The sequence below is a fragment of the Schistocerca americana genome, chromosome 1, assembly GCF_021461395.2.
Source record: "Schistocerca americana isolate TAMUIC-IGC-003095 chromosome 1, iqSchAmer2.1, whole genome shotgun sequence".
Lineage (NCBI taxonomy): Eukaryota > Metazoa > Arthropoda > Insecta > Orthoptera > Acrididae > Schistocerca > Schistocerca americana.
In genome coordinates this window covers 614,074,302-614,088,325 of record NC_060119.1, presented here as the reverse complement: position 1 = coordinate 614,088,325, position 14,024 = coordinate 614,074,302, and positions in this window count along the sequence as shown.

Below are 14,024 nucleotides of genomic sequence, written 5' to 3'. Positions count from 1 at the left end.
GAAATTGACACTCGGCGCGGTGGCTGATAGGAGCGACCGTGAAGGCATTTTCCATTTGCAATCGCTCCCATCAGCCACCAACCTGAATGTTAACTTAGTTTGCGGTAATATTACTCTCATATTAGTCCATATCGACTGAAGTCACGGTTGTCTGAATAACACGTTTCACGCTGCTGCACCTGTTTGCTGTGCTCCACAGGATTACAGAGGTTTCGAATAAATTATTTGTACTTCGATCTCCAAACTATTTGTAACGCCGAGCCACTGAAAAAAAGGCCTAGATTCGCTCCGAGAAAGTATACAGCATTCCGTTGTAGGTGCGCAGACTTTAAATTTGAAGTTCGTGTTATAAGTTTTCTGTTAGAAATCCGGTGGTATGTCCTATAACAAGTTTAGGATTCCCGTGTAAAACTTCCTGACGAGCTCCAGGCACAGTTCCGTTCTGATTCTGACCATGTAGTCGTTTTAGTCGATAAGGCGCGCTCGCTGCGCCATCTGTGATCACAAGCGAGGAACCGACGCGGATTTCACTCCCGGAAAGGGCGCCTTGCGCTCCATCTGCTGGGCGCCTGATCAGTGGAATCAACGCAGCAAAATCGGCTGTGGCTTCAGTGACAAAAGCAAATAAGTTTACAAATTTGCAACTGCTTGACCGTTTCTGAGTTGCATTTTATTTACCAGTAGATTTCCGCCTACTTCCGCACTCAGTGCCGGACGAATCTGCAAAATGTGGACAAAGATCTTGATATGTTTAACGACAAACAGTAATGACGAATGCGAGTGACGTTTCTCTTTATTGCACGGTACAGATCCTGCAACGGTCTACATTTAATGATCAGTTTGTTAATATTTTCTCTAGTAAGATAGTAATTAAAATACTTCGCTTAAAAGGCTTCACAATATGAATGCTGTACACAACTCACATAATACGTTTCTTATTAAAGTTTTAATATACGAGTTAAAGGTTCCCATACCATTGGCAGAAAACTTTTTTACGCACTTTGCTTCAGGTTGACTTTTCCAGCGTCATTACACTACAATTTCATTAATTCCCGGTCTAGAAGAATGTTACCCAATATCGGTACGAAATAACAAACAAGCAGCCACGCTCCACTTTCACTTCCTCTTCTTCTGTTTATGAACTCAAAAGTGAGTCAGCTGTAGACAGCTCATTTGTCCTTCTATTCGATAGGGGCAACACCATCAGAACGAACTAACCAGTCATAGTCTCCTCCTTGTAACTCCATGTCTGGTTTCAGCAGAGGAAGTCCTTTTCTGTGGAATTGAATTCTCGTTATTTGCCATACAATTAAGCTCTAAATTATTGTTATATTATGAGCGCTTCGCAGTTGTCCACGGCTAACGCTGCTTCCTTTTCTTTTTTTCTTTTTTAGTTTAGTTGTACCTTGAATGCCATTTGAAGTGGATTTGCCGTGTTTATCATGTATCCTGCATAATTTGTAGACAGTTGTGCTATTGCGTACGATATTTGTGGCATGTCACTGTGAGCAGTAAGTATATTGACAGCCTTTCGGACAAGAAACTGTGCCTTTTTAAATATTCTGTGGGTGACAAACGTTTACAACGCGCCGAGTTTCATCCATTCGGCATCTTGTGCGTGAGGTTTAGCGTAAAATTAACATGTTTTATTATGATCACAGAACATGGGAAAAGTCAGCGTGTATTATATTACCCTCTTGTCACCGTATTACAGTCTTGTGACTTCTCATCTACCTTCTTCGTGAGCTATCAATGTTATTGTCTAATGATTTAATTTGTCTTCGCATTTCTTCGTGTCTCCGGCAAGTTTATTATTCATTGTTGCCAATTCTTCGTCTGTCTTCTTAATTAAATTTCGAGGGTGCTTTTAAACTCCTCCAACTGTTCTGAACTGCACGTCTCCCCCTTAGTCTCATTTCAGGCGGTTAACCAGTTACTAAATTCGCAATACTCGGCACTCCAAAACTGTGTCCTGCACTCTACCTCTCTCTGTCAATGTTTGCGTATCGGTCAAAAGGACGGACTTCTGTAAGCACAGCTACATTCCTTACTCCCACTTCAAAACTTTTTAGGTGAACCAACACTAGCTGTTAATACAGTTCGTTAAACATATTGTGTTAAGCGATTTGAGTGCGGTGATTGTGTCTCCCAGACTTCAAAAGTGCCCTAAGATTTTTGGTTCTCATTCGCTCACTCAGATGTTATCTTAGCGGTCTGCGTATTTCGGCAAATCTTAACTACCAGCCGTACAGTCCACAATAGGAGTGCTTCCGGGACTCTGACAAAACAGCACACATCCGCAGGCCACACAGCTACCTGAAACATCTCCTTTGTCCTCATACAGCCTTGAGATACAGTCTGCATTGTGTCTTATTGTGTCCAGGTCGAAGTCTGCTCACTCCTAAGCATTGTCCAATACGACTGGGCATTAATTTATCCTCATTTAACTTGCCTCTTTCATTTGTGTTCCACTCTAGGTATGGGATGGTTTGGAAAAAGCCGTAGCGAAATAAGACACACTGTATATTTGTGAACTTCAGTAGTCACTTGATTACAGAATGGTGTCAACAGCGTCAGACAATACTATAACAAGTGTTTAAGGTGCTTACCTAAGGGCTTAAGGCAAAGCAACAAATTTGTTCTTCCTATAATGTCAAAGAAATCAGCTGCAGTCGCCTTTGTGCAGCTTAACACATCCATACCAGGATGGGAAGGTAATGAAACGGACACTAAAGGAGAATATCAAATATGTGAGGAAGATGAAACTCTTTTACAAGAATTGTGAAACTCCAGCTGCCCAGTGTATTGGTCACGGATATCCCACTCTATGCGAGCGGACACCTTAACCACTGTTTTTCTTTTTATTTGAGCTGGGCAGAGACGCGAACTCGGGACTTATGCTTGTCGCGGGCAAATGTTCTACCGCCCCCCCCCTTTTTTTTTTTGTTTTGCCACGTTTCGTCGAGATTCCAGGTGCTTGGCGGGTTAGCGAAAATACTCTGTAAATGATTTGCAAAAGTGGCCCTATAGTGTCGACGTCGACGCAGGGTGAGGTGTTGTACTTGAAGACGCGTCCAGAAGTCCGCTGGATCGACGATATTGTCCCGGAAGAGATAGTTGATAGCCATGCCACTGATCCGTGTGATGGCGTGGCACTTAGATGATGAAATGTAGTTTGTGTCAGGGTATATCAGCATGGTAGGAGAAACGTGATGTTGGGGTACTCGGAGGTAGAAAGCCACAATCTTCTGTACAAGGGTCCAGACACCTGCAGCTTCATTTTCATAAACAGAAGAAAAGTTCGGTCATTTAGCTATATTATATCACCGCACCGAACAATGCTCTGGAACAATCACGGTGTGCTATTTCCAAGTATTGCAGCAAGCGTTTGAACTGGAAGTGACTCGTACAGTGGCACTGTACAAAACTCATGTCTTTGACGTTACCAGCGTGCCAGGTTGATAATATACATCAGTCTGCGGCCCATAACGCCCTGGGAATCAATACGCCATATAAATGACATGCGGAAACTACTGAAGGAAAACATTGTGCAAACACACGCTGTTAATTCAATGGTCTCTGAGGTGTAGTAGCTTGGGGCTTCCATTGACCGAAACTATGCTGACAGAAAATTAGTAGATTCTACTTTGTTACCAATTTTCCATTACAGCTCATTGTGAAATGTTTCGGTGTAGAGAAAAATGATACCAAAACAATACAACTTGTAAATTTTTTATAGTGTTTCCATTTTTGCCAGTTTCAAACAGTTCTATATGTGAAACAACGAGAAAAGACGGTTTTAATTAACTATTAGCTCTTAACATACCCCCAACATCTTTTGTAGCAGGCTTCTTATTTAAACTCGCAAAATAAAGTGTTGGCGTATTTCACACAAGTGCGAAAAAATATATGTGCACGGACTCCTATATTCAGTGTGCAACTTTAGTTTTTCTATTTGTCAGAAAGAAAACAGTTACACCGGAAAAGGGGAAGAAAATAGTGCCAAGCTCTTGGCTTTTTTTCCCGAGTCATCAGTCTTGTGACTGGTTTGATGCGGCAAGCTGTGAATTCCTCTCCTGTGCCAACCTTTTCATCTCAGAGTAGTAATCGCACCCTACGTCCTTAATTATTTGTTGGATATATTTCAATTGTCGTCTTCTTCTTCAGTTTTTACCCTCTACAGCTCCCTCTAGTTCCATGGTAGTCATTCCGCGATGTCTTAACAAATTTCCTATCTTTCTATCCCTTCATCCAGGCAGTGTCTTCCATAAATTTCTTTCCTCGCCGATTCTGCGAAGAACCCCTTCGTTCCTTGCCTTATAAGTCCACATAATTTTTAACATTCTTCTGTAGAATCTTATCTCAAATGTTAGATTCTCTTCCGCTCCGATTTCCCCATTGTCCATGTCTCACTACCACACAGTGCTATGTTCCAAACGTACATTCTCAGAAATTTCTTTCTCAAATTAAGGCCTATGATTTTAGTAGACTTCCCTTGGCCAGAAATGTCCTTTTTGTCAGTGCTAACCTGCCTTTTATGTCCTCCTTTCTTTTCCCGTCATGGGTTATTTTGCTTCTAAGTTAGGAGAATACCTTAACGTCGTTTACTTCCTGATCACCAATCCTGCTGTTAAGTTTCTCGCTGTCCTCATTTCTGCTACTTTTCATTACTTTCGTTTTTCTTCGATTTATTTCGTACATGGTCTTCTACTTAAGGTTCCCTCTTGGCTCTTGTACATATTGTACATTCTCTCCTTGTCGCTTATACCTTTTTCTCTCAGAATTTCGAATTTTTGCACTATTTGACATTACCGAACGTTTTTTCCAGGTCGACAACTCCTATGAACTTGTCGATATTTTTGTTCGTTCTAGTCGGCTCTTGCAGTCTTGATGTTTTTCCTTAAGTTTGATGGTATTTCGCCATGTTCATACATTCTGCACATCGGAATAAATAGTCGTTTTGTTGTCACTTCACCATAATATTTTAAAAATTCCGATGGAATGTTATCTATCCATTCTTTCTTATTCGATCTTAGGCCTTCCAAATCTCTTTTAAATTCTGATTCTAATACTGGATCCCCTAACCTATCATCTTGTGTTTTCTATCACGTTATCAGACAATTCCTCATTATCATAATAGGCGTTACGTTATTTGTTTAAATTTGGTAGCATTTTTCTGTCCACGCTCCAGAGCATCACAGCATCTGCTAGCCGTTATGAGAGTTAAACGTTTGTTTTAGAACGCGGCCGTTCTCGACGGCACATTATGCTCTGCGCGCCACTTTGGGAGTTGTATTTCATCGCGGGTTCGTGATGAATGGTGACCTCGCCAGCCGGGCGCCGTGTTTCGGCACCTTGCGGCGAGCCCCCATTACGTCGACGGCGGGCCCACGACCGAGGCTTACCTGTATTCATCCAGACAGCGGGGCCGGCTGTGACTGCACGCGCTCGCCTCGCCGAGATTTACTGGCCGTCGCATTTGGGCCGACGTGAGGACATGTTACCTCTAGCAGATAGCATCGCACGACTCCTGTAACTGACCACCAGGTTTCGTGCCTAGCATTCATTTGTAAGAGTCACACTTACATGAGGCACGAATTGAAGAATAAAAATGCATCCTATAGACAGATGTACATCCTTTCAGTCTATATTATGCGCCAAACTAGATGTAATCAGAGAGTACTCTACGGCATTGCCTCCTTAGTTAGCTTGCATTTATCGCGACTCTCCTACTCAGAGCAATGCCCCAGGCGACTGGAAAAAACTGCAGATGACTCCTCCATATAAGAAGGGTGTAAGAACGGACCCGGAGAATTATCGACCAATATCCTTAATATCTTCTTGCTGCAAGTTTCTTGAACGCATTTTGAACTCGACTATAATAAATACCCTTGAACGAAGGATCTTCTGTCCACAAATCAGCAAGGCTTTACAAACCATCGCTCATGCGAAACCCAGCTTGCCTTTTACTGACTTGACATTCTGCGTACCATGGATGAAAGACAATGGGCAGACTCCACATCCCGAGATTTCCGGAAAGCGTTTGGAACGCTGCCCTACTGCAGACCGTTGAAGAAGCTACGAGCATACGGAATGGGTAATAGAATCCAGTACGTTGTCCTCGACGGTGAGCATTTATAATAGGCCAAAGTATCGTTAGCAGCGCCCTGGCTAAGTGTATTGGGACCGCTATTATCGGTACGAATGCCACATCGTGCGTCACCTGATGTGTTCTGAAAGCCACACATTAAAACGAGATTTTTCCAGGGCTGAAGCCACACAGCCACACAGGGTTAAAGCACACATAGAAAAGAGATTTTTCCAGGACTATACCTCGCTTTTGGTATATACGTTGTCTTGATAGGCATAAGGAATTTATTGAGTGATTCTGTAATTGTTACGTAATTGTTAGGGGACGAGTTAAGAGTACAGAATGTGGTAATAACACTTCGCTGGTTGGTAAGTGCTTATTCAGCTTAGCTTACAGTCCTGTAAACATGGAGAAGAAAAGGAAGGTGTATGTTGTGTTCACTGATCTTGATAAGGCTTTTGACTGTGTCAGATGGGACAAACTTATGGAAATCCCAAGGAAGCATGGAGTTGACTGGAGGGATAGACGGGTAATTAGAAATTTATATTTGAACCAGAGAGCACGAGTAAGAACAGGAGGTGTGATGAGTGAAGAAATTGAACTGGAAGGAGGTGTAAGACAAGGTTGTTGTTTATCACCAACACTGTTCAATATTTATCTGATTTGAACGTTTTTATGGAAGGAGAGGAGTTTGTATAGGGGGACGGAGAGTGGAGTGTATAAGATTTGCAGACGACATGGTTGTGATGGCAGAGAGTGCAAGAGAGATGGAACAAATGTTAGATGATCTAAACACAAAATTATAAGAATATGGAATGAATATTAACAAGAAGAAAACAAAAAGCATGGTAATTGGAAGAAAGGGGAGAAAATCCCATATGAAAATAGGGGGAGGGGAAGAAGAGCAAGTGAATAACATCAATTGCGTGGGAAGTATAATAATATGTGTATTCCTCAACATAAATTAGTAAAAGAATTGCAATGGCAAAAGAAGGATTCAAGAGGAAACATAAATTACCTTGTGGACCACTAAACAAAGATCTGAGTAAAAGACATGCCAAATGTTACATCTGGAGCGTTGCACTATAAGGTGCGGAGACCTGGACATTGAGGAAGGAAGATGAAAGAAGATTGGAGGCACTAGAGATGTGGATTTGGAGAAGAGTGGAAAAAGCGAAATGGGAAGACCGAGTAAGGAACGAGGAAGTATTAAGAAGAGTAGAAGATGAAAGATACATGCTCAAAGTCATCAGAAAGAGAAAACGGAACTGGACTGGACATAGTTGGAGGAAGGACTGTTTATTGAAGGAAGGCATAGAAAGAATGGTGGAGGGAAAAAGGGAAAGAGGAAAAGGAAGATATCAAATACTGGGCAATATCAAAGGAGGCAAGTATTCAGAAATGAAAAGACTGGCTATGGACAGACAAAAATGGAAGAGGATTAAGCCATGACAAGACCTGCAGTAAGGCAGAATACCATACATACATATACATACAGTCCTCTGTAAAGGGAAAGAGGCTAGTGGGCTAGTGACGTGAGACCCGTTTACATTAAGTATGCAGCCAACGAACCTTTTTGAGTAAGTTGACTACTGTAAGGTAAAAGATGTATGTACCCCACATATTTATCAACCAAGAACCATGGACCTCACCTTTGGTTGGAAGGCTTGCGTGCCCCTGCGATACCGATAGCCGTACTGTAGGTGCAACTGCAAATGCAACGGAGGGGTATCTGTGGAGAGTCCAGACAAACGTGTGGCTCCTGAAGAGGGGAAGCAGCCTTTTCAGTTGCTGCAGTAGCAACAGTCTGAATAATTGACTGATCTGGCCTTGTAATATCAAGCAAAACGGCTTTGCTGTACTGGTACTGCAAACGGCTGAAAGTAACAACACCCGTAATTTTTCTCGAGGGCATGCAGCTTTACTGAATGGTTGAATGCTGATGGTGTCCTCTTGGGTAACATATTGCGTACGTAAAATAGTCCCCCATTAGGATCTGCTAATGGGGAATATTCAGGAGGATGTCCTCGTCAGGAGAAACAAAACTGACATTCTACGGGTCGGAGCGTGAAATGTCAGATCCCTTAATCGAGTGGTAGGAAAATTTAAAAAGGAAACTGGATAGGTTAAAGTTAGATATAGTGGGAGTTAGTGACGTTCGGTGGTAAGAAAAACAGAACTTGCAGTTAGCTAAATACAGAGTTACAAATACAAAATCAAATAGGGTTAATGCGGGAATAGGTTTAACAAAAAATACGAAAATAGGAAAGTGGGTAAGCTACTATTAACAGCATAGTGAACGCATTATTGTAGCTAAGACAGGTACAAAGCCCACACGAACCACAGTAGCACAAGTTCATATGCCAACTGCTATAGCTCCACAGATAGCGAAGAGATTGAAGAAATGTATAATGAGATAAAGAAATTATTCAGGTAGTTAAGGGAGACGAAAATTTAATAGTCATGGGAGACTGGAATTCGACAGCGATAAAGGGAGAGAATGCAAAGTAGTAGGTCAACATGGACTGAGGGAAAGGAATGAAAGAGAAAGCCGTCTGGTAGAATTTTGCAAGACCATAATTATTATTCTCATATCAGAAACATACATAAAACACAGTTTATACAACTGTTGATAGATCAGCACAGTTTCTTTAATTTCTCACCAAAATTTGGCCACTTCCAGTGCAATTTCCGTTGCCTAGTGAAGGTAACTGTACACAGTCGATACTGAAGCACATATTGAACAGTCTGTTCTTTCCCACAGTCACACTGGATTTTGTTTTCTTCAATGTATTCCCGTTTTTCCAGGTTAGCCCGTGATTTGCCCCTTCCTGACCTCCAGATTGCTCAGTTCTCATCATGACCAGAGGTAAAGATTCAGAAAATCTTCTCCAACCAGAAGGGTTGTCCTTAGTCGTTGTGGGCAGGGCTGTTGCCCATACATGTGATGGGTTTTTTCGTACTCCAGTTTCGTTCTTTCCCTGTTTCCTGGTATTTCTCTCTCGAAGAGGAGGTGGTGATGCATTTCCTGAAAGATGGTAGAACTATTCGACTGGACTTGACCTCAAGCAGCCTGTTATAGTTCTGGATGTGTCGTGTAAGGCAGATCCACCTGTCTAACATGTACTGACTTACACCAAACAGGACAGGCATACTCTGCAGCTGATGGTTTCAGCTTGATGCCCCACTGTGAGCCGGCCAGTTTTCTCAGTAGGTTGCTTTTGGTGGAGACTTTTGATTTCAAATGTATGTAGCATTTTTTGAACGTTAGAGATCTCTTAAGCATTATTCCTAGGTATTTTGGAGCGTCACAGTGTTCCGTTTAACCCCTGACCATTCTGTCTTACAAATTCAGGTGGTTTCCCTATTTCTCAGATAGAAAGCACGCGTGTCTTTGATGGGTTTGGTTTAAGCTGGATTATTGTGTAGTATTTTGACGGAAACTGCCCCTAAAGGCGGTAGAACTATTTTCTATGAACTGTGTAAAACTGAGTCCCAGCCAGCTTTTACCAGGGCGAAATCCAGCTTGCCGAGGTATAAGCAAGGGATCAATAACTTGTGAGAGACGGTTTAAAATCATTCTTTCTAACAATTTGTAAAGGTGACACAGTAGTGCGATTGGTCTAAAATTCTTTGGACTGTTTCCATTTTTTGCCAGATTGCAGTATGGCAATTACTCAGCTCTTCCGCCATATGTTTGGAATTTGACATCCATCAGTACACTTATTGATACTGGAGAATCCATTCCGTTGTTGCTAATCCAAAGTGCTTCATTTGCTCAGTTCGTATATCGTTCAAGCCAGCGCACTTATCAGTTTCACTCTGTTAAAAGCCTTCTGTAGTTCATCCATCATGAATGGGAGTGAAAAGAGGTTATTCTCCTCTTGCTCAGTTCTTTGTAGTTGGGATTTTTGGATTTATGGCTGGGCTTCCTATTTAGCAGTAGCTGGTGGGCTATTTGGCTGGCGGTGATATTTCGGTGTGTAGTGATCTTAGTTGCATCACTGCACAAGTGTCGCCGAAGTATCCAAGCCTTATGACTCTCTATTTTCAGATCCAGGTTTTCTGTTGTTTTAATCAATTTTCCCCTTATTCTCACACAGAGAAAATGAGTTCGTTCCCTGTTTCTATACTTGTCTCACTGAAAGGGGTTTCTCTAAATAATTTTCTATATTCTATAAATAAGAGTGCCTGATCCAATGTGAGCTCAGGGATGTAAGATGTTCGACGGCCACGAGGGATAGATATTTTAGAAGATCTCTTTACGGCCGCGTGAAGGTGTCGTATTGTTCTAGTGTTGTTTCTACAGAAGACACTTCGTCATCCAGTAAATCTGCAAATCTCGATCAGTCAGCCTTCCTAAAGATAAACCTCCTGCAAAATGGGATTGTTTGAGGCCTAACAGCGGCAAATATTTGGCGCATTATTGGTCTATGTTGTGAATTTGGTTATGGAGAACCAACAGGCTTTATACACAGTTTGCCAACGCCGTTGGTAATGAATACGAGGTCGGGATTGTACCCCCGACTCCACCTACCCCGTTTTCATCTTCATTGTCATAGCCCCATATGATACTATGGCTGTTGAAATCGCCAATCACAATCCGCATGTGTTTATTTTGGTAACTTGCTGGTTTATTAACTGTGAATTCTTCACCAGGTGGTTTCTAAAAAGACGAAATAATGCAATTAGCTGTTTCTATAGTAATAATTTCGATGTTATTTTATTCTGTGAGTGTTGAGGATAGAACTTGGACGTCTAGATGCACGAAGGTAGAGCTTCCGTATTTATCATGTGCTCTTTCTATGGTAAGGAGCATTCCGTTATATTTTCGGTATACGTATGTCACAGCTCCTATCCGTTTCCTGTATGCGCAGTACATGACATTGGTGACGTCTGCAAAGTTCTTGTAGCAGGTCTTCTTTGGTTGATGTTGTTCCCTACATGTTGGTTGAGATAACGGCTGTGGCGCTAAAAAGGTCTCGTATATGGATATTCCTGCTGTAAAAGGACCAGCCATCATTCCTTGAAGCCCAGGCTACGCCCGATTGCTTTTCTCAATCGCAATCTTCGTCGAGGCTCCTTTCATATACCCCAGAGCATAAATAATCATCACTAACACTTGGTTTAAGAATCATGAAAGAAGGTTGTATACGTGGAAGACCTGGAGACAGCGGAAGCTTTCATATTGATTATGTAATGGTAAGACAGATTTCGAAACCAGATTTTAAATTGTAAGACATTTCGAGGGGCAGATGTGGACTCTGAACACATGTTATTGGTTATGAACTGCTGATTAAAACTGAAGAAATTGCAAAAAAGATAGGACTTTAAGGAGATAAGACCTGGATAAATTGAAATAACCAAAGGTTGTTGAAAGTTTCTGTGGGAGCATTAGGGAACGATTGACAAGAATAGGGGAACGGGATGTAGTAGAAGAAGAATTGGCAGCTTTGAGAGATGAGATAATGACGTCAACAGAGGAACAAATAGTTAAAAAGACAAAGCCTAGTCGAAATCCTTGGGTAACACAGGAAATATTGAATTTAATTGTTGAAAGGAGAAAATTTAAAATATTCAACAAATAAAGCTGGTGAAAGGGAATACAAACCTAAAAAACGAGATTGATAGGAAATGCCAAAAGGCGAAGCAGAAATGGTTAGAGGACAAATGTAAGGATGTAGAAGCACATATCACTAGGGTAAGATAGATGCTGCTTGCAGGATCTTTCAAGAAAAAGACAACTACCTGTACGAATATCGAGAGATCAGATGGGTAAGCAGTACTAAGCAAAGACGGGAAAGCAGACTCGTGGAAGGGGTATACAGAGGACCTGTACAAGGGAGATGCACTTGAGGAGAATATTATGGAAATGGAAGAGGACGTAGAGGAAGAAGAGCAGGGAGATATGATGCGTGAAGAAAATGACAAAGCACTGAAAGACCTAAGTCGAAACAAGGCCCCAGGAGTAGACAACATTCCATTAGAGCTACTGATAGCCTTGGGAGAGCCAGCCACGACAAAACTCTTCCATCTGGTGAGCAACATCTGTGAGACAGGCAAAATACCCTCAGGCTTGAAGAAGAATATGATAAGACCAATTTCAAAAAAAGCAGGTGCTGACAGGTGCGAAAATTACCGAGCTCTCAGTGTAATAAGTCGCGGCTGCAAAATACTGACACGAATCCTTTCAGAAGAATGGAAAAACTCTTAGAAGCCGACCTCGAGGAAGATCAGTTTCGATGCCGGAGAAATGTAGGAACACGCGAGGAAATACTGACCCTAGGACTTCTCATAGAAGATAGGTTAAGGAAAGGCAAACCTACGTTTATAGCATTTATAGACTTGGCGAAAGCTTTTGACAGTGTTGATGGAATACTCTCTTTCAGACTGTAAAGGCGGCAGTGATCAAATACAGGAAGTGAAAGGCTATTTACAATTTATACAGAAACCAGAGAGTCGAGGGACACGAAAGGGAAGCAGTGATTGGAAATGGAGTCAGACAGGATTGTAGTCTACCCCGATGTAATTCAATCTGTACATTGAGCAAACATTAAGGGAACGCAAAGAAAAAAACTGAATAGAAATTAAAGTTCAGGGAGAAGAATTAAAAACTTCTGAGGTGTGCCACCGACATTATAACTCTGTCAGAAACAGTAAAGGAAGAGCAGTTGAATGGGATGGACAGTGTCTTGAAAGGAGGATACAAGATGAATATCAACAAAGGCAAAACGAGGATAATGAAATGTAGTCGAATTAAATGAGGTGATTCTGAGCGAATTAGATTAGGAAATGAGACACTGAAAGAAGTAGATGAGTTTTGCTATATGGGTAGCAAGATGATGGTTGAAGTAGAGAGGATATGAAATGTAGATTGGCTCTGGCGAGAAAAGCTTTCCTAAAACAGATAGATTTAAGTTCAGGAAGTCTTTTCTGAAAGTATTTGTCTGGAGCGTAGCCATGTATGGAAGTGAAACGTGTATGATAAACAGACTAGACAAGAAGAGAACAAAAGCTTTTCGAATTTTGTGCTACAGAAGAATGCTGAAGCTCAGATGGGTGGTTCAACTAATGAGGAGGTACTGAATAGAATTGGGGAGAAAATAAATTTGTGTCACCCGCCATCTTTAGTAAACGCTCTGGAGTTCATTGCCTCTCCCCTCCCACCCTCCACCCCTCCCGAACATCTTTACTATTGTCGTAGTATGTTCACTAATAAAGTGTACGTTTAATCAATGATGTCTTCTGATGACACGTCAGCCTGCAACTAGACAACAATTCCCCGGCACAGTGCTAACCCGCCCAGGTTGGTGAAATGTAGTGGCCACCCACCGCCAGCCATTACAACCACTTCGTTACATTTAAATATTATTACGAGTGCCTGGTTGTGACCAATACGACGTGTTTGAAACTGGGATGGAGGATGGATCGTAGACGTTTCTCTGGAACGGGATGGACAAGGGATTAGAACATTGGTCCAGGCAAGTAACGTTTGTGGGCTGAGTTATCCTGCCACAAATACTCAACGACATTTCTAGTATCAAGTGTAGTGCAATACCTAGTGGAGGAGATTTACATTGATTTTGTGGTCCCGTTCCCGCGTTCGGAACAGGGTAACTGGAATGAAGTGACACATTTGCGTGTTACTGTTTGTTCTTTCCGAAGCGGAGAGTTGGCGAGGGTTACTATTTGTTGCTTGCGGCCTACAGTCAGTAGCTTATGACCTACCAGTATCTGCCAAGTTCAGTTTCTGGAAGCATTTAGCACACTTCACCACCACACCATATTATCAGAATCCATGTTTTGTAGAACAAGTTAATTGTTACTTAGCGCTTTAAGTGACAAAAGGTTTTCTCCAGCATAATAATTAAATACATGGGTGGCAACAATGAATAAAACTGCTCAATTAATTTTGTATTTATAAGATTACCAT